This window comes from Nomascus leucogenys, chromosome 7b (assembly GCF_006542625.1).
Source record: "Nomascus leucogenys isolate Asia chromosome 7b, Asia_NLE_v1, whole genome shotgun sequence".
Classification (NCBI taxonomy): Eukaryota; Metazoa; Chordata; class Mammalia; order Primates; family Hylobatidae; genus Nomascus; species Nomascus leucogenys.
This window is the reverse complement of record NC_044387.1, coordinates 105,290,072-105,309,732: the sequence shown is the minus strand read 5'-3', so window position 1 is coordinate 105,309,732 and position 19,661 is coordinate 105,290,072. Positions and strand designations below refer to the sequence as shown.

The window sequence follows — 19,661 nt, the reverse complement described above, 5'->3', positions numbered from 1 at the left end:
TGTAATACTAAGATGTTATTTGCACTCTCGTTCTGATGAGCATGGAGTGGAGTGTGCAGAAATGATGCGTGATAACACCATTGCTGTGATGGCTACTGAAAAGTGTGCTGTGTACTCTTTATGTTTTAAATATTTCTCAGTTTTTATATTGGTAAACATTGATAGTTAGAATGAATGTATGTGCTCTGGATTTCTCAGTAAATAATTACATATAAATAATTATCTCCTACATAAATCAATGCTGATTGGGGTCCTGATTAATTTTAAGAGTGTAAAAGAATTCTTAGATTAAGAAATTTGAAAATTGCTGCTGTAAACCAAGGAGAGAAGTGCTCTGGCCTAAAGTTAGACACCTCTGGGTGGCTCCACTACTGAAATGTGTAAGAGTTCCCTCAGGAGATAGCCAAACTTTGTAATCTTGGACATCTCAATCTACCCAGATGAAAACTGGAATAGATGAATTACTCATTAAGCTGATATTCACTGAAGGTCGGCTCTATGTTAGACACTGTCTCCTAGGCAGAGGGGGGCACATGGATGAGCAACTCCATCACTGTCCTCTAGAGTCTCACAGTTGAGAGGAGGCAACAAACCGGTGAAGAGATTGACGTAGTGTGTCAGGTATACAAGATGTGCTGTGCGAACACAGAGTGGTACTAATCCAGGGAGCAGGAGACGGATAGACACTCTAAACTGGATCTTGACAGACAGTTAAGAGTTGGCCAGGAGAAGAAGAAGTAAACGATACTCCAAGCAGAGACACTAACATATGCAAAGGCCTGAAACAGTGCTCTTTGAATAGTGGGATGGAATCCATTAGTAGGTCATAAAATCAATTTAATGTGTCATTGCCAGCATTTAAGAAAAAAGCAAAATAGAGCAGAATGTCGGAGTGCACCTCATATAGTAAGGGTTATTTTTTTCATGAAACCTTTTTCTCTCTCTCTCTCTCTCTCTGTGTGTGTGTGTGTGTGTGTGTGTGTGTATGTGTGTCTGTACTGGGTTAAGGTGTAAAATGTATTTCTTAGTGTAGGAAAAGCATTTTAGATATTATCTAGGAAAATAATTTTAGATATTTGATTTTAGCAATAAAATTTGTCTTTTCAGTGTAAGGAATGAAATGCTACAATCTTAGGCTAATTCTTTTAGAGCATGTTATATCACATGAACGCTGAGACCTGTTAATACATTTAGCTGGTCAGTAAGTTCAGATTTGTAAGTTTAGCAGTGCTGGCATGGAAAAGCCTGGGGGAAAATCTACTGAGGCAGACTGAAAAGTTTTGAAGTATTATACATAGAAAAAATTATTAGTGATTGATCATAATAAAATTAAGAAAATGCTATTGAGGCATTCATCAAAGTGCCTAAAGAAATAAACAAGCATTTTATTAATGCATCCTGAAACTTGTGACAGAATTTTAGGGTAATAAATGTTAAGAGTTTTAGAGACTAGGCTAACTCCACATTAGAGTCCCAGATAACTCTGATCTAGTGTTCTGGCCTAATTTCTTATGTTACCCACTGCTGAACATATTCCATGTAGTGGATGGTAAAATATTGTTTTATCTAAGTGAGACTTCATGGCAGCACTGGTTGCAAATGTTAGGTGTCATTTGTCTCGTGTCCTTCTGGTCTAATACTTATGTCAGCAGCTGAGATACTGATTCTAGCCAGGGTTTTTGTATGCATGTGGGGTATTTAAAATACCCAGAGAATTGGATCAAATATGATTATCTGGTTTGTGTTTTTTGACATATGATTTAAAAAAATTGAACTCAGGTGTATGGAGGTATAATTTACATACAGTAAAATTCACCCGTTTTAGGAACACGGTTGCATGGATTTGATACATGTACCACTTTCAAACTCAAGAACCAGAACACCTCCCCCAGCCTTTACAGTCAATCCCCTGCCCCAGCCGCAGGCAGCCAGGGATCTCCTCTCTGTTCCTGGAGATTCGCCCATTTCAGAATTTGCCTGTGTGACTTTAGCAATGAAAAAATTGACATAGAGATTAATATGGGATAATTTAGTGTGCAAGGAGCAATGTTACTTACTAGGAAAATCACAGCCTATTTGGTATGAGTCACAGCATGCCTTTTCCACTTCTTACTATGTAACCTTTTTCATGGCTGCCCAGTTAGTTCTTGATGAACCAAATGGATTTCAGAGAGGTTTAGGAGTCCAGGAACTTACTATGTACCTTGTGAGAGGAGTCTGGGCTCTCAGAATGTCAAAGTAAACCACTCCTTTGGCCTATTGGCCCAGGGGCTTGCAGTCACGCTTTCTAATTTCTAATCCATGCTGGGTTGTTTCCATCTGGGCAGGTTAGGCTTACTAGCCAGGATGACCACATACTGTACATTAAACTGCAGAGAGGACATTTAGACAAGCCACAAGCAGAAGGACTTTGTGACCACTTTATTTCCCATAGGATTGCATTTAGCCACCCAGTAGGATAAGCTTGGCGTGTGGCTCTCTCAGCCAGGGCAGATAGCCAAGGGTATCTGTATCAAGAAGGTCTATTAAAAGTATTAAGATTGGACGACTACTTACATGACAAGTCCACCTTTGATTTCCACAGTAACATGTATTTTTAGTTTTAACGTAGTACTTTCAACTTTTAAGGGTCTAAAATAACTAGCTTCTTGAAATCTTAAGGGAAAGGTCATTTGTCTCAGTAGCCATATCGTTTACTTACTACATACATCCTGAAGCATGTTGGTTTATTCCCAGAACCCTTCCATTTCAGCAAATCTGAAGACAATGTGTTTACTTAGTATATATGCACTATTTTAATTTATATTTTTATTTTTTGGTTACTTCCAGAAGAGAATTCATATCCTCAGCAAGCTAGCACTAAAGGGAACCACAGAGGTCATATTGTCCACCTTCTTTTTGGAACAGGGAAGAAATTTGAGACTCAAGAAAGGTGAGGCTTCTAAGGAAGATTAATTTCAGGAATTAATTTTTTAAAGAGTACAATGTTTTTATTCACCAATAAACTGAAAGTCGATTTCTAGATGTTTCTTTCCCGCGTATGCTCGATTTGTTGTATTGGTAAGCAAAGCCCTGGGAAGGAAGCTTTACCTGCTCCTCAGACTTACCCATCTTCACTGTGACTGGTTGGGACACAGTGAGGTCCGTGAGGCTCTTTGCAGGATGCAGCCACTCAAGGCCAATCACGAAGATTGTTCGCCCTAAGGTATTTCTTGGTGAGGCATTTTAAGGACCTTTTAGAAAACTGTTTCTCAGAAACAACTGTGATTTTATTTTTGAAGCATTCACTGTTAACAACGTCTGTGAGATTTTCAGTTTTTCCATTGATTTTAACCTTTTAGAAACTGTTCAAAATTTCCAGAATCAAAAGTTCCATCTTCTATTGAATGAGTAAGGTCCAAATTAAACTTCCATGTTGACCACGTATGCTTCTTGTCTTTCTTCGGCATCAGCCGTATGATATGAGGGCAGGAATTAATGTTTGTGTGAATCTAACTACTTTTGTTAGATCTCTAAGCCTAAAATTGGCAACACATCTGCACTAGAGCCCAAACTACCAATCCACACTGTATTCCACCAGTGAACTCACCTATGCTTTGCAGCAATTCCTCACTGAAGATACTGGCATATGCATTATCTGCCCTGTACTACCACCAGCAAACCATTATCAGAGGTCTAAAAGTCATCACATTTAGGCCGGACATGGTGGCTCATGCCTATAATCCCAGCCCTCTGGGAGGCTGAGGCAGGAGAATCACTTGAGGCCAAGAGTTGAAGACCAGCCTGGGCAACATAGTGAGACCCTATCTCTACAAAAATAAAATAAAATAAATTAACCAGGTGTGGTAGCACACGCCTGCAGTCCCAGCTACTCAGGAAGCTGTGGTAGGATCACTTGAGCCCAGGAGGTTGAGGCTGCAGTGAGCTGAGATCACACCACTGCACTACAGCCTGGGTGACAGAGCAAGGTCCTGCCTAAAAAAAAAAATTCACATTTTTCTCACACAAAAAAATACTGAAACATTTATCTGCACATAGCATTAAGATAGCTACTATATTATGTTCATTAACTAACTAACCCTTGAGAGGCCTAGCACATGTAGGTCTTGGTGAGTCTAAGTCTGAGTGGTACATAATTTAGAGAAAAGACAGAGAATCTAGATAATATGTTCATCTTACATATGGTCAACAAGTACTGTATTTTTAAGAATTTTAAGAAACTGCAGAGTCTGAGAATTTTAAGAAGCTTCTTCTGATTCGATCAGCATTTCAGGAACTCCTTAATGGACTTACCTTTCACCTTACAATAATTCTCCAATCTTTATGTTGGAAGAAATAAACTAGATTTAGGATGTGAACATTTGATGTGTATGTATTTACCTTTTGCTGCATCACTAGGGAGCAGTATTAAGTATAGTTCTACGAATCTCATTACTGAGGTGGTTTCCAGCATAGCAGGTGTAGTCGTTAACTGTGGCTACTGAGTGTGACTGGACCTCTCTGCTGAGGCCTCACAGACATGCTGCTATAGAACCTCACTTCCAGCCAAGCGCAGTGGCTCACGCCTATAATCCCAGCACTTTGGGAGGCCAAGGTGGGTGGATCACCTGAGGTCAGGAGTTTGAGACCAGCCTGACTAACATGGTGAAACCCTGTCTCTACTAAATACAAAAAAATTAGCCAGACGTGGTGGTGCATGCCTGTAATCCCAGCTACTTGGGAGGCTGGAAGGCTGAGGCAGGAGAATCAATTGAACCCAGGAGGTGGAGGTTGCAGTGAGCCGAGATTGTGCCATTACACTCCAGCCTGGGCGACAAGAGCGAAAACTCCACCTGAAAAAAAAAATAAAGAAAGAACTTCACTGCCTTGCTCTTCTCTCTCCGCTCATTCCTTAGAGAAAGGATTCCATTGTCTTTTTCTGTTAGACCTTGTGTCACTTAGGATGAGGCTCTGTGTGAGTAAAAGAAACTTGGCTCCTATGTCTTAAACAGGACAAGAAGCATGTTTTTCTGTTCCATAAGAGAAGAATGGAGGCAGCAGCCCATGCTGATGTGGCAGCTCCAGGGTATTACCCAGGCTCTCTACCTTCCAAAGCTAAGTTTCCTGCCTTCAGGGTCACATCGTGGTTCTAACAGCTGCTGAAGCTCTGGCCTTCATGTTCTTGTGGCAGGCCTGACGAAGGGGAAAAGGTGGAATGGTGGAAAGGGGTTCCTTCTAGCTGAGTCTGTTCCCTTTAAGCACGATTCTCAGGGCACTTGCAAACACTTCTGCTTAGGCCGGGCACGGTGGCTCATGCCTGTAATCCCAGCACTTTGGGAGGCTGAGGTGGGCAGATCACCTGAGGTAGGGAGTTCGAGACCAGCCTGACCCGTCTCTACTAAAAATACAAAATTAGCTGGGCATGGTGGCGCATGCCTGTAAACTCAACTACTTGGGAGCCTGAGGCAGGAGAATCACTTGAACCCAGGAGGCGGAGGCTGCAGTGAGCCGAGATTGTGCCATTGCACTCCAGCCCGGGCAACAAGAATGAAACTCCGTCTCAAAAAAAAAAAAAAAAACAAAAACAAAAAACAAAAAAACACTGCTGCTTTTATCTTATCGGTGGAATTTAGTCAGGTGGATAAACCTAGCTGCAAAGATGGCTGGGAAATGTAGTCTTTACTCTGAGTAGCTTTTCTGACCAGCTAGGAAGGGTGGGAGGGAGGACAGTGGATGTTGTGGTAGAAAACTAAGCTTCTGCCAGATCACTTAGGTGGAATAGTCTGTCTATATCCATGAAGGCTTAATGCCTCATAACTAGCGACCACTATTTTATAGAAAGAACCTGTATGGATATATGATTGCAATTAGTGCAGTCAGCAGTCATCTGGACATCCTCAAAGAAGCTCAGAGATTGTTCTTGTGTCATATGAGCGTATTCGCAGTAATGGTTTATTCTGTACGTGAATGTTTTCAACTGTAAGAATTCATATAAAGCAAATTTAAACTAAAATCACAAAAATACATCCACTGTATAGATTTAACAAAGTCTTCAGGGCATTTAATAGACTGAAGTAAAACTGTGAGAAATCTAAAACACAGTAAAAGGCTATAAAATAACTAATGGCTTTTAATGAAATAATTGATTAAAGTATGATTGCTGAACACAACCCCCCAAATAAGCTTCTTGTTAATTTTTAGGGAGGTCGAGGAACTCCAGCACCAACTTATATATTCTACATCCTACATCTTTGAGTAGGTTTACTAATCATAGGTCTTTGAAGATAACTTTTCTTTACAACTTGTGCTACCATTTATCAGTCATGTAACTTTACAAGGTTTATTGAAGTATAATTTACATATGATAAAATTCACCCACTGTAAGTGATTTTAGTAAATTTGTTGACTTGTGGAACCGCCACCACAAAACAGTTTTAGAACATTTCCATCTGCTTTCTGCTTCTGTAAGTTTGTTTTTACTAGATATTTTCTATAAATGGAATCAATTATGCAGTACGTATTTCGTGTCTAACTTCTTGCGCTTAATGGTTTTAAAGTTCATCCATGTTGTAGCATGTAAAGAAATCCATTCCTTTTCATTGCTGAATAGTATTCCATTGTAGAAATGTGCCGTATTTTGCATATTCATTCATCAATGGATATCTATTTAGACTGTTTCCAGTTTTTGACTAGCATGAATAATAGTGCTATAAACTTTTGTGTACATGTCTTTGTGTGAATATGGATTTTCATTTTTCTGATAGATTCTTAGAATTGCTGGGTTGTATTAGTAGTTTGTTTAAGTTTTTAAGAAACTGCCGAACTGCATTCCAAAGTGTCTGTACCATTTTACAATCCTACTAGCAATACATAAGAGTTTCAATTTCCCTGTTTCCTTAACAACACTTGTTATTGTCTGTCTTTTTCATCATAGCCATCCTAGTGGGTGTCTAGAGGTATCTTCTTCTGGTTTTAGTTTGCATTTCCCTAATGAATAATAATTTTGAGCATCTTTTCTTTGTATATTAGACATTGATATTTCACCTTTAAGAAAATGTCTATTCAAATCTTTTGCTCATTAAAAAATTTGGTCATTTGGCAAGAACTTTCTATTTGTTGGTCATTGTAAATGCTCTCTACATATTCTAGATTTAAGTCTTTTATCACATATATGATTTGCACACATCTTATCCCAGCCTCTGACTTGTCTTTTTATGTTCTCAATTGTGTGCATGTTTTTTTTTTTTTTTTTTTTTTTTTGAGACAGGGTCTCACTGTGTCACCCAGGCTGGAGTGCAATGGCACAATCACAGCTCACTAAAGCTTGACCTTCTGGGCTCAGATAATTCTCCCACCTCAGCCCCCAGAGTAGCTGGGACTACAAGTGTGCACCACCATGCCCAGCTATTTTTGTATTTTGGGTAGAGATGGGGGTCTCACCATGTTGCCCAGGCTGGTCTTGAACTGCTGGGCTCAAGGGATCCACCTGCCTTGGCCTCCCAAAGTGTTGGGGATTACAGTCATGAGCCACTGCACCCAGCCCATTGGTGTCTTTTAAGCACAAAAGTTTTACATTTTGATTTAGTCCAGCTTATCAATGTTTTCTTTTATGGTCTGTGCTTTTGGTGTTGAGTTGTGGGATTCTGAGCAAGTTGTCTAACCTCTTCAAGCTTCAGTTCCTTTGTCTATAAGCTCGTAATAATAATTCTTACCTCAAAGGTAACTGTAATTTAAGTCTGATTTCTTTGTATGTGTTTGGAAAAGACAGAGGTATAAGCAGTGACTGCAAGGTTAATTTTCAACTTGCTCTTAAGTTTTATAAGTTCTTGGTACTTAGGGCTGGCTTGCTGGGAGCAGGGAACGTGGTATGTGTAAAAGTTACTGAATGTATCTGCTAATACATTTTGCCCTCGTCTTGGATCCAAGTGATCAAGCTTCACAGATGGAAGAAAATGAGCAGGTGAGGTAAGGGCAACTGAAGCACATAGGGGGTTAATAATTGGTTGAAGTTGCCTAGGAAAGGGAGTGGTGAGGAGTAGGAGGGAGAGATTATGAAGGGGCTTGAGGAAACTTCTGGGGTAATAGAAATGGTAGTAATAATCTTGATTGTGATGATGGTTTCATGGGTATATACATATGTCAAAACGTATCAAATTATACACATTAAATATTGCTGTTTTATTGTATGTCAGTTACCCCAATAAACCTTTGTTTAAAAAATTTTAAAAGAATGGTCACACCTGTTAGGATGGCTATTTTTTTTTTTTAAAAAGCAAGTGTTGGGCCAGGCCTGGTGGGTCATGCCTGTAATTCCAGCACTTTGGGGGGCCAAGGTAGGCAGATCGCTTGAGCTCAGGAGTTTGAGACCAGCCTGGGAAACATGGGGAAGCCCTGTATCCACCAAAACTAAAAAAAATTAGCTGGGCATGGATGCATGCACCTGTGATCCCAGCTATTTGGGACGCTGAGGTGGGAGAATCGCTTAAGCCCAGGAGGTGGAGGCTGCAGTGAGCCAGGGTGGCACCAGTGTACTCCAGCCTGGGTGACAGAGTGAGACCTTATCACAATTAAAAACAAAACTAAACAAAAAAACAAAAAAACAAGTATTGGCTGAGGATATGGGAAGAGTGAAACCCTCACGCATTGCTGGTAGGAATGAGAAATGGTACTGACACTGTGGAAAACAGATTGGCAGTTTCTCAAAAAAGTTAAACATAGAATTACAATATGATCCGGCAATTTCACTTCTGGGTACATATCGAAAAGAACTGAAAGCAAGGACTTGAGCAGATATTTGTTCATAGCAGCATTATTCACAATAGTTAAAAAGATGAAAACAACCCAAGTGTGTATCAACAGATGAATAGATCAACAAAACATGGTATATACCTACAGCAGAATATTATTCAGCCTTAAAAATGAAAGAAATTCTGATACATACTGCAACATGGATGAACCCTGAACTCATTATGCTAGATGAAATAAACCAGACACAGAGGGACAAATATTGCAGGATTCTATTTACGTGAATAGGTAACTCCTAGAGACAGAATCTAGAATAGAGATTACCAGAGACTGAGGAAGGAGCGGATGGAAATTTGTTGTTTAATGAGCACAGAGTTTCTGCTTGGGATGATGTAAATGGTCTGGAAATGGATAATGGTGATGGTTGCGCAATATTTTGAATGTATTTAACGCCATTGAACTGTACATGTAAAAATGGTTAAAATGGTAACTTTCATGTTATTCTATTTTCACAACAAAAAATGCAAAAAAGAGAATGGATGAAGTGACATAAGTTTAAGTGGTAATAACAATAAAAGAGATATAATGGGAAGCTGACAAGTCAGCCTCAGGGATAAGTCCAGAAATCGGGAGATTCCGCTTCCTTCCTGGTTTCTTGATCCCACCACTCACACCTATCCATTATTATAAATTTATTCTCCCAATTCTTTACTCCCTCATTTTCAGGTGCTTAAATGGGAGCATGGAGAAATGTAACGTGGAAAATAAGTGGAATGCATTGAGCCTGGAGAGGAGAAGACTTGGGGGAGGTCATGACAGCTGTGTTGAAATATTTACAGGGCTGTCAGGTAGAGGAAAGAGGAGGCTTATTCTGTGTGCTTCAGATGACAGAAATAGGATTTCATGGGAAGCAGATCATTTTTGCCTCCAAAAAAGGAATAACATTTTAATAGTAGGAATAACATTTTAATAATAGGACAGTCTATGAATGGAATAGATGCCTTGGAATGCTGGAAGTGGGTAAATAGAGGCTGGGGATGTTGCAGAGGGGATTGCTGCGTTTGATGGGAATTTGGACCAGGTGGTCCCTGTATTAGCAACCCAACAGGAAGAAGGAATTTTCAGCTGGGATTTTTGAAGCCTATCTAATGAAAGAGTTATTTACAGAGATGTGAGCAGGATTGAGGAAGCCTACAAAGGATATTGAAGTACCCAAGAACAAGCAACAGTGGGAAGGCCCCCCACCATCAGGCCTGAGGGAGCAAAGCGGAGCAGTGCTGTTCAAGGAGACCGAGGGAGCTGTAGGAGAGCGGTCAGCAACAGCTGGAAGGGGGACCCCCCCAGCAGGAACTGGTAGTTCCAGAGGGAGCAGCCTCTGGCAGAATTGTGGTGCCAAGGCAAAGAAGCAGCCGGGCTAGAACTTCCCAGCCTCCACTTCCTGCTGTCTCTCACTGGCAAATCGAGCTCGAATGCAGAGACACAGGAGCTCAGGGGATGCAGTTTGCAGGGAGAGATGACCTTTGTAAGGTACTGAGCAGGGCGGAGAAACATGTCTGTAAGGTTTCTTCCATCTCAGAGACCTTGAGTCCCCTCACCACCCCAAACTTCAACTTGAAGAGAGCAAAAGACCTGAAGATTACACTACTCTACGAATGATCAGTTCATCCTGTGAACGTAAAGATGGGATTGAGTTACTGCAGTTTCAGTAAGGATCAGGGAAATGCCCTTGATAAGCCAAGATGGGAGAGAAGCTGTCAGTCAGTCAACATGTATTTATTGGGACCTACTGTATGCTGGGCATTCTTCTAAAGACTGCGGATCCCCGGTGAGCAACATGGAAATTCCTCTCCTGTTACACACTAAAAATAGGAGGCAGACAATGAGCACACAAGCACATTACTCAAGGTGCAATCACACGACACAATACACTGGTTGAGATCATGACCTGTATCATTTCCTAATTGTGTGACCTTTGTTAAGTGACTCAATCTGTGTCTCCGTTCCATATGTGTAAATGAGGATCAATGACTGTACCTCCGCAGTAGGGTTGTTACGAGGCTATAGCTACTTAGTACATATAAATCCTTTAGAACAGTGCTGAGCACATACAGCAATGTTTGTTATTATTATTAGCAGGCAAACTAGGTGAGAGAAGAGCTAATAAAGCAGAAAAAGGCAGAGAAAAGAAAATGGTGGGTCTGAGCGTGATGGGAGCCATGAGAGGGGAAGCTGGGGGCTGGTGAGCAGACTTGCCATTACGAAAGGGCCAGAGCTTCTAGAGGAAAGGGGGAAGTAGCCACCCAAACCCTCACAGAATCCAGTCAACATCTCCAGGGAGAAATCAAGCCACCCTACAGAAAGTACACTTGTGTGGCCTGTTAATGCTGAGGTCGAATTCATTAGAAGAAATTGCGCAATATAGAATCGAATCATTTTTAAGCATTTAAAAGCAAGAAGCAGAAGTGAACCATGCTTAAAAGAGGCAGGCACATAGTATCTAAGAGCTTGGGCTCTGCAATTAGACCGGCACAAGTTCAAATCCCAGCTCTGCCATTCACTATTATCTGACCTGGGAAGGGTTACTTAGCCTTGTTGATGACTAGTTTCCTCTTGTGGAAAATGGAAATAATCATAGCTATCTCACAGGTTATTTTGAGTCTGAAAAGAAATATTCTATGATAGGCCGGGAGCGGTGGCTCAGGCTTGTAATCCCAGCACTTTGGGAGGCCGAGGTGGGCGCATCACGAGGTCAGGAGATCGAGGCCATCCTGGCTAACATGGTGAAACCCCGTCTCCACTGAAGAATACAAAAAATTAGCCGGGCGTGGTGGCGGGCGCCTGTAGTCCCAGCTACTCGGGGGGCTGAGGCAGGAGAATGGCGTGAACCCGGGAGGCGGAGCTTGCAGTGAGCCGAGATTGTGCCACTGCACTCCAGCCTGGGTGACAGAGCGAGACTTCGTCTCAAAAAAAAAAAAAAAAAGAAATATTCTATGATAATTGCTTTGCACAATGCCTGGAATATTCTAAGGCATCAATACATGTTGCTGTTGCTTACTGCTATCATTATAAAAAGATAGAATGAACACCTGTGCGTGACTTGGAAAGGGTGAACATGGTAAAATATGGATGCATTTTGCTTTAGTTGCTTTGTAAGATGTTCGGGCTTATAAAAGATAACTTTTGAATTTCTTTGCCAGCTCTGAATCTCCTACCACTAAGGAGTAGCATCCTATCTATGATGCCCTCACAAAACCAGAACATCTGCTCGTGTTCTGCATGAGCAGTTACCAACAAAAAGATCTCCCAACACTCAATGGAAAACGAAGTATTTTGATGATAAAATTCAGTACATGAGCTACGTTTATTTTTGATTATTTTGACATTTCAAGCTCAGAAACAGCATTTGTGAAATGGGTATTGCTGGTGAAAATTAAATGGAAAATTGGCACTTAAAAATTTTGCAATTTTTTCCAGCTAATTCCTTTCTAAATACAATCTATTCCTTAAAGAGTCTTGCTGTGATGATTTCTGCCAATTTCTTTCTTGGTAGTTTCCAATAAATCAAACTTCATAGATAACAAGAGAATAACAAAACGATAAAAGTGCTTCTTTCCTTCCGTTCAGAAAATACTCATCTGCAGATTTTTTACAGAGTACAAATGAAGGCCTGAATGTCAAAGTTTTGTTTTTGTTTTTAAATGACAAATTGTTCCGGGGTACATATACTTTGACTTTCAGGCATTCATTCATATTCTGTAAAAAAATTTGCAAGTGAGTAGGAACTTAAAATAAAAGCTGAAGAGGTAACAAAGAAACACTAGAAAAGAAAAAAAGAAAAAACTCTGTATCTGCGAAGTGCAATAACATGAAGCACAACAGAAAGGGGAAAAAATGCCAAGTTGTGTCACCAGGAATAATAAACCACGGTATTTCCAAGTAGATGTTTTAATAAAATACATTGGAGTAGATCTTTACTTTTACTCCTTTTTTTCACTCTGTCACAGTATTAAAATAAAATGCTCATTATTTGGAATAATGGGAAAGAAGGCTTATCTATCCATTATGCGGGAAAACTTAAACGTGGAGTGTTACTACTTCAAGCAGTGCTATCCATATTACAAATAAAAACCTAACTAGGAATAAGTGATTTAAAAATTCCTATTCAAAGCAGGCATACATCACTACATTGCAATGTGCCACAAACAAAATAAAACTTTAACGCAGGAAAATTAATTATGGGATTGAAAAGTTGAAAACACATCCAAGGAATTCATAATTTTATGAAGGTTTGGCTTATAACTGTTACTGATTTTAGACTGACTATCCCTTTACTCTTAGGTAAGTCCAAGGTGATTTATGAGGAGACAAATTATTTTGAGGTTTTTATTCTTTAGGTAGTTTGGTATTTAGTGCCAAAATACCCACTTTTAAAATAGTGGAGAATAAATTAATGATGTTCAGCAGTATAGAAAAGTCCTCTACGTTTTCCCTTTTCACCTTTAGAACTTAATCATTTATTTAGCACTCGGGTGCTAAATATTTTAAGGACCAAGAACAACTGAATATGTGAGAGAAGATCTTGCTGTTCTATTGGAAGGAGTTTCCCTTGGTTTTTCTTTTCTTTTTTCATTCTTTCATTTTCTCCCCTTTTGGAGAAAGCTTACCTCTTTGTAATTCAAGAAAGGTCTCGAATTCACCTTGAGAGGCAACCATATATCATGAAATGCGTTGTTTCCTGAGTCCACATCATTTGCTTAGCATCCCTTACCAATTTAGTAGAAAGATTCTCCTCCAGGGATTGTCAGCTGTCATATATCTCTTTTGAAGAGTAAGTGGGTCTTTCTCCTCAAGGAGAATTCACTGGCTTGGTGTTACTGGCTTCAATACGTGTGACTTCTTTTCTGAATCCCCCATGCTGAGTTCTTGTGTTCCCTTCCCCCAAAGGTCATGTCCTACACAGCGTCCCCACTGTGCTGGGTCAGCAGGAACACAGAATGACCATTTTTGTTCATCATTATTTGCCTAAACCTAGAGAAAATAAGATCATGATTGATTTCACCCTCAGGTTCCCTCTGCAAACTATGTTGTCATACATACAGAGTAATTATTTGTTTTTCACTCCTTAGGCGTGTATAGGAGGTGAAGATGGGTTCTCTGCTTTTCAGTTTGGGCAGGGCACTACTGAATAGTGAACACGACACAGAGAATGGCTGATTCAATCTCCTTGTTTCTTCCAGTGGTCGCACTGAGCCTATTTCAAGCATGTATAAGATCAAGGATCCATTAGACCTTTTTATTTTGTGTAATTTTGGGGGTTTCCATGGAACTCCGGAAGTGCTGTACCTTCTTTTAAAAATTAAATTAAATTACCTAAAAAGAGAAAGAAAAAGAGCCTGCATTTTCCGGGGTTTCCCCAGAGGCTTTTTTTTTTTATCTGTTTAAACTAACCAGGGATTTTTCACATATTGACATAAGCATTCATTTGCTAATTTGTTGGACATTCAACTGCATGGAGTCTTCCCCAGAATCTTGAATGAAGCTGAAATACTTGGGTCCTTAGGACTGCTTGAGTCCTGCATCGTTCCCTGAACACATATGGTTTTTCCTCCTCTATCTCCTTAGATAAAAGTCAGTGCTGATCTCCTTAAGGAAAGAATGAGTTAAATGGACCCATATTCTAGGCCTGGATCTAAAAATCCCGGCCTTTTCAGAGGCCCCTTAGCATCTGCAGCAGCAAGGCCATTTGCGCATACATACATAAATAAATTAACAATGAATAAATAATCTAATCCCAGCCACACAATGCCACCTTGCAGATTTGATCCTTTGCAGCTCCCAGTGAATTTGTCCATTTCTAATTCTTTTTGATAAAGTCCTCAGATACTTGCTGACTGTCAGGCTCATTTTCTTATTGTTTTCGCTTGATTAGTTCTGTATGACCTAAGGTCACCCTTAAAATCCACATCTCTCGTGAAGACTCCGAAAGGCCTTCTTTTTAGAACCCACCCCCGAGAAAAGGATGGAAAGTGCCTGCCGTTTCTCCGCACAAAAGCCAGGCAGGTTTTTCGTCACTAGCCTCCTGAAGCAGCCCTTCGTTCACCCAAGCGCAAAAATATCTCATTAGGGGCTACCGTGTTTTTGTAGCCTCTTTATCCAGTGCACTTGGGTATGCCTGTGTCAGGCCTCCCGGGCCCTGGAGGAGCTGGGCCACCTCCCCTTTAACCCTGCTGGGCTGCCCGTCAGTGACAGCACCGGGCCCGGCACCTGCCCACCCATACTGAGTGCCTGAGGCTGTTTTTTCCTGGTCTTCTGAAAAGATGCTGGCCTTCATGGGGGCTGGAGAGGAGTGGAGGAGGGTTACTTTTTTTCTTTTTAAAAGCTGGCTGGGGTCGGGCATGGTGGCTCACGCCTGTAATCCCAGCACTTTGGGAGGCCCAGGAGGGCGGATCACGAGGTCAAGAGATCAAGACCATTCTGGCCAACACGGTGAAACCTCGTCTCTACGAAAAATACAAAAAATTAGCTGGGCGCGATGGCGGGTACCTGTAGTCCCAGCTACTCGGGAGGCTGAGGCAGGAGAATGGCGTGAACCCGGGAGGCAGAGCTTGCAGTGAGCCGAGATCGCGCCACTGCACTCCAGCCTGGGCGACAGAGCGAGACTCCGTCTCAAAAAAACAAAACAAAAACAAAAACAAAACAACAACAACAACAAAAACTGGCTGGGAAGTTGCTGCCTGTCCCTCATTTTCAGGCTGCACACTCACTTGAGGCTGTGGGTCCAGGGATGGGTACACTGTCTAATTCTCCAGTCTGTGCTCCCCAGGTCAGGGCAGGGCCTTACCTTATACCATGGAGGCCGCCTCACATTGCATCAGCACTGCTCGCTCACTGCTCATTCTCTTCTGTACTAGAAGGTCAGCTTTTCCTTGAATGGGAAAAGAAGTGACACTTTGTGTTGGCTCAATAAATAGACTTAATTAATGGGAACCCAATTCCTCACTTCTGTTTTTAATTGAAAAATTCACAAAGACTGTTTAAATCAACTGTTCAGTATCCTTCAACAGTTTTGATAGAGTGTTCCATTTCTGACTGTCAAGTCTTTTGGAATCTCAAGAAGATTTTCTTTGTAATTTTTGTCCTTTCTTCTTCTAGACCATCAAATAAAACCCTGCTAAATTACATGGAGTCTTAGAGTTGTTTCTTTCTAGCAGCAGTGAATCTCTTGAGTACCCGAGGAAGATGTTAATGAAAATTGTACTGCATGCAAGTTTGAAAAAGTGGGCTCCACCACCCACATGGAAATCTACTGCACAATTAAATTCTAAAATCTCATTGTAGACTTCCTTTTATGTGATGAAATTTTAAGAATGGATTTTTATATATTTTGGTGTATTTCAGCAATTTTCCAGAAGGACAAATTACCTAGGCCGAATTGCCAAAGCCCTCCAAGAATTTAGTGCCATCACCTGAATTTGAAAAAGGCGACTAGTCTTGACCCCAGTCAAGATACTCTTGTTAACAAGCACCTCAGCTCAGGAAGCTCTGGAAGAGCACGCTTTGTGTGATACATGGGGAGGTGAGCTCTGAACACAGTGATATTTCCCGAGTCGAGGATGTTCCAGCTCAAACAAGCCCTTCAGGCACCAGAAGGCATGGATTTATACCTATCATCTCTGAACCATTAAAAAAAAAATTTGAGGCTGGGTGCGGTGGCTGACACCTGTAATCCCAGCACTTTGGGAGGCCGGGGTGGGCGGATCACCTGAGGTCAGGAGTTCAAGATCAGCCCGGCCAACATGGTGAAACCCCATCTCTACTAAAAATACAAAAATTAGCTGGGCATGGTGGCGCGTGCCTGTAATCCCAGCTACTCAAGAGCTGAGACAGGAGAATTGCTTGAACCCGGGAGGGAGAGGTTGCAGTGACCTGAGATCGCACCACTGCACTCCAGCCTGGCGACAGAGCAAGACTGTCAAAAACAACAACAAGAACAACAACAAACAAACACAAAAAACTTTCAGCCTTCAAAAGATTAATCATCCTGGGATAGTAACGGGAAAGAGAAAACGTCACTTCAAGCACTTGCCTTACCATTTTGTGTCCAATGCTTACTATTCTCCCACAGTTATGCTGCGTGCTCTTTGAGGCTCTGGAACTCAGGACAATCAACGTTTTATGTTACTAAGGAAGGAAGAGGGGTTGTTGAAATGATTCTACCTTTCTTTTCAGGAGAGGATTACCCTCTTCTCTGAGGAGAAGATTACTCAGTCTTCATGATGAGAAATCTCTATTGCATGTTCTTGAGCATTGCAAAGAGAAATTAGTGAAAAAGCAGAAGCCTCTGCATTCTGAAAGAACCTGCAGTGTTGGGAGCAGGCCCCCCAAAATCTGGCCATAAACTGGCCCCAGAACTGGCCATAAACAAAATCTCTGCAGCACTGTAACATGTTCATAATGGCCTTAACGCCCAAGCTGGGAGGTTGTGGGTTTACAGGAATGACAGCAAGAAACACCTGGCCCACCCAGGGCAGAAAACTGCTTAAAGGCATTCTTAAGCCACAAACAATAGCATGAGCGATCTGTGCCTTAAGGACATGCTCCCCCTGCAGTTAACTAGCCCAACCTATTCCTTTAATTCGGCCCATCCCTTCGCTTCCCGTAAGGGATGCTTTTAGTTAATCGAATATCTATAGAAACAATGCTAATGACTGGCTTGCTGTGAATAAACACTGGGTAAATCTCTGTTTCGGGCTCTCAGCTCCGAAGGCTGTGAGACCCCTGATTTCCCACTTCACACCTCTGTATTTCTGTGTGTGTGTCTTTAATTCCTCTAGCGCCTCTGGATTAGGGTCTCCCTGACCGAGCTGGTCTCGGCAAGTGGTGTCCATCGTGGGGGCTCGCATCCAGGTTGAAGGGTCACCAGAGCGACGGTTGGAAAGGGAAACTAGCTGGAGGACACCCGAGTACTCTTAAAGCAATCCCCGTGGTGAGTAAGAAGGGGAGCTTGGAAGCGTCAGGGTAACAATGGGACAGGTGTGGGGTCTGGTTCGTTTCACCTTGGAACTTTTTCACACTGATGATGAGGAGGAAGGAGAGTATAGTGAAGTAACAGAAGAGGTTACAGAACATGTTTATTTACCAGCTAAAGCTAAATTGGCAAAGGAAGGAGAGGTTCATCCCTACCCTTCTGCACCCCCTCCTTATTATTTTGAAGAAAAAGACCCTTCAGATCTTTCTTTTCCAGAGGACACTGGGCAAAAACTAGTTGCCCCAGTGACTGTTCAAGCAGTGCCTCGAGCAACCGCTCTTAGTTCTACTCAGGCAGGAATTCAGCAAGCTAGACGAGAGGGTGATTTAGAGGCTTGGCAGTTCCCTGTTAGAATACACCCCCCAGATCAACAGGGAAATATTATAGCTACATTTGATCCTTTTCCCTTTAAATTACTCAAAGAATTTAAACAAGCTATAAATCAGTATGGACCAGGTTCTCCTTTTGTAATGGGACTGTTAAAGAATGTTGCTGTTTCCAGTCGAATGATTCCTACTGACTGGGACGCTCTTACTCGAGCTTGTCTAACTCCTGCTCAGTTCTTATAATTTAAAACTTGGTGGGCAGATGAAGCTTCCATTCAGGCTGCTCACAATGCCCAGGCCCAACCTCGAATTAATATAACTGCAGACCAACTTTTGGGGGTTGGCGGCTGGGCTGGTTTAGATGCACAACTGGTCATGTAGGATAATGCCATAGAGCAGCTTAGAAGAGTGTGCATTAGAGCTTGGGGAAAAATCACTTCCGGTGGGGAACAATACCCTTCCTTTAGTGCCGTAAAACAGGGACCAAGAGAACCATACGTGGATTTTATAGCTCAGTTACAGGAGTCTCTTAAAAAGATGATTGCAGATTCGGCTGCTCAGGATATAGTGTTGCAGTTATTAGCTTTCGATAATGCTAATCCCGATTGCCAGGCTGCTCTGCGACCTAGCAGAGGGAAAGCACATTTAGTTGATTATATCAAGGCCTGTGATGGTATCGGAGGTAATCTGCATAAAGCTACTCTGCTAGCACAGGCAATGGCAGGACTGAGAGTGGATAAAGGAAATGTTCCATTTCCTGGAGCTTGTTTTAACTGTGGGAAGCATGGTCATACCAAAAAAGAATGTAGAAAAAATCAGCACGTCAGGTCACCAGATAGGGGAAAAAAGAAAACTGCTGAGCCTGAAATATGTCCAAAATGTGAAAAAGGAAAACATTGGGCTAATCAGTGTCACTCTAAGTTTGATAAAGATGGGAACCCGATTTCAGGAAACACCATGAGGGGCCCGTCCTGGGCTCCGTTCTAAACCGGGGCATTTCCAGCTCAGGCCATTCCCTCACCTCCGTACAATGTCTGCCCCCCACCACAGCTGGTAGTGCCACAGTAGATTTATGCTGCACAAAAGCTGTGAGCCTTCTGCCTGGGGAACCCCAGCAAAAGGTCCCAACACGGGTCTGTGGACCCTTGCCAGCGGGGACAGCAGGATTACTTTTAGGAAGGTCTAGTTTAGGTTTAAAAGGGGCACAAATACATACAGGAGTCATTGACTCAGATTCCAATGCGGAAATTCAAATTGTTGTACCTACTTCTGTTCCCTGGAAAGCAGAGCCAGGAGAGCGCATAGCACAGCTCCTGATTGTGCCATATGTGGGAATGGGAAAAAGTGAAATTAAACAAACAGGAGGATTTGGAAGCACAAGTAAACAAGGCAAAGCTGCTTATTGGGTAAATCAAATTACTGATAAACGCCCTACCTGTGAAATAACCATTCAGGGAAAGAAATTTAAAGGTTTGCTAGATACAGGTGCAGACATTTCAATCATTTCTCTACAGCACTGGCAGTCCGCGTGGCCAATTCAACCCGCTCAATTTAACGTGGTTGGAGTTGGTAAAGCTGCTGAA

The 19,661-nt window shown here is 41.8% G+C and overlaps 1 long non-coding RNA gene across 1 annotated transcript; it reads right to left on the bottom strand.

Moving 5' to 3' along the window:
- Window positions 1-5,599: 5,599 nt before the first annotated feature.
- On the bottom strand, window positions 5,600-16,856 carry LOC105740094. The gene is made up of 4 exons (XR_001116115.1): window positions 16,816-16,856; window positions 15,566-15,649; window positions 13,389-13,752; window positions 5,600-5,956 (listed from the first exon to the last, which is right to left on the bottom strand). It is a non-coding gene; the product is annotated as an uncharacterized LOC105740094 (long non-coding RNA).
- Between the last annotated feature and the right edge of the window lie 2,805 nt (window positions 16,857-19,661).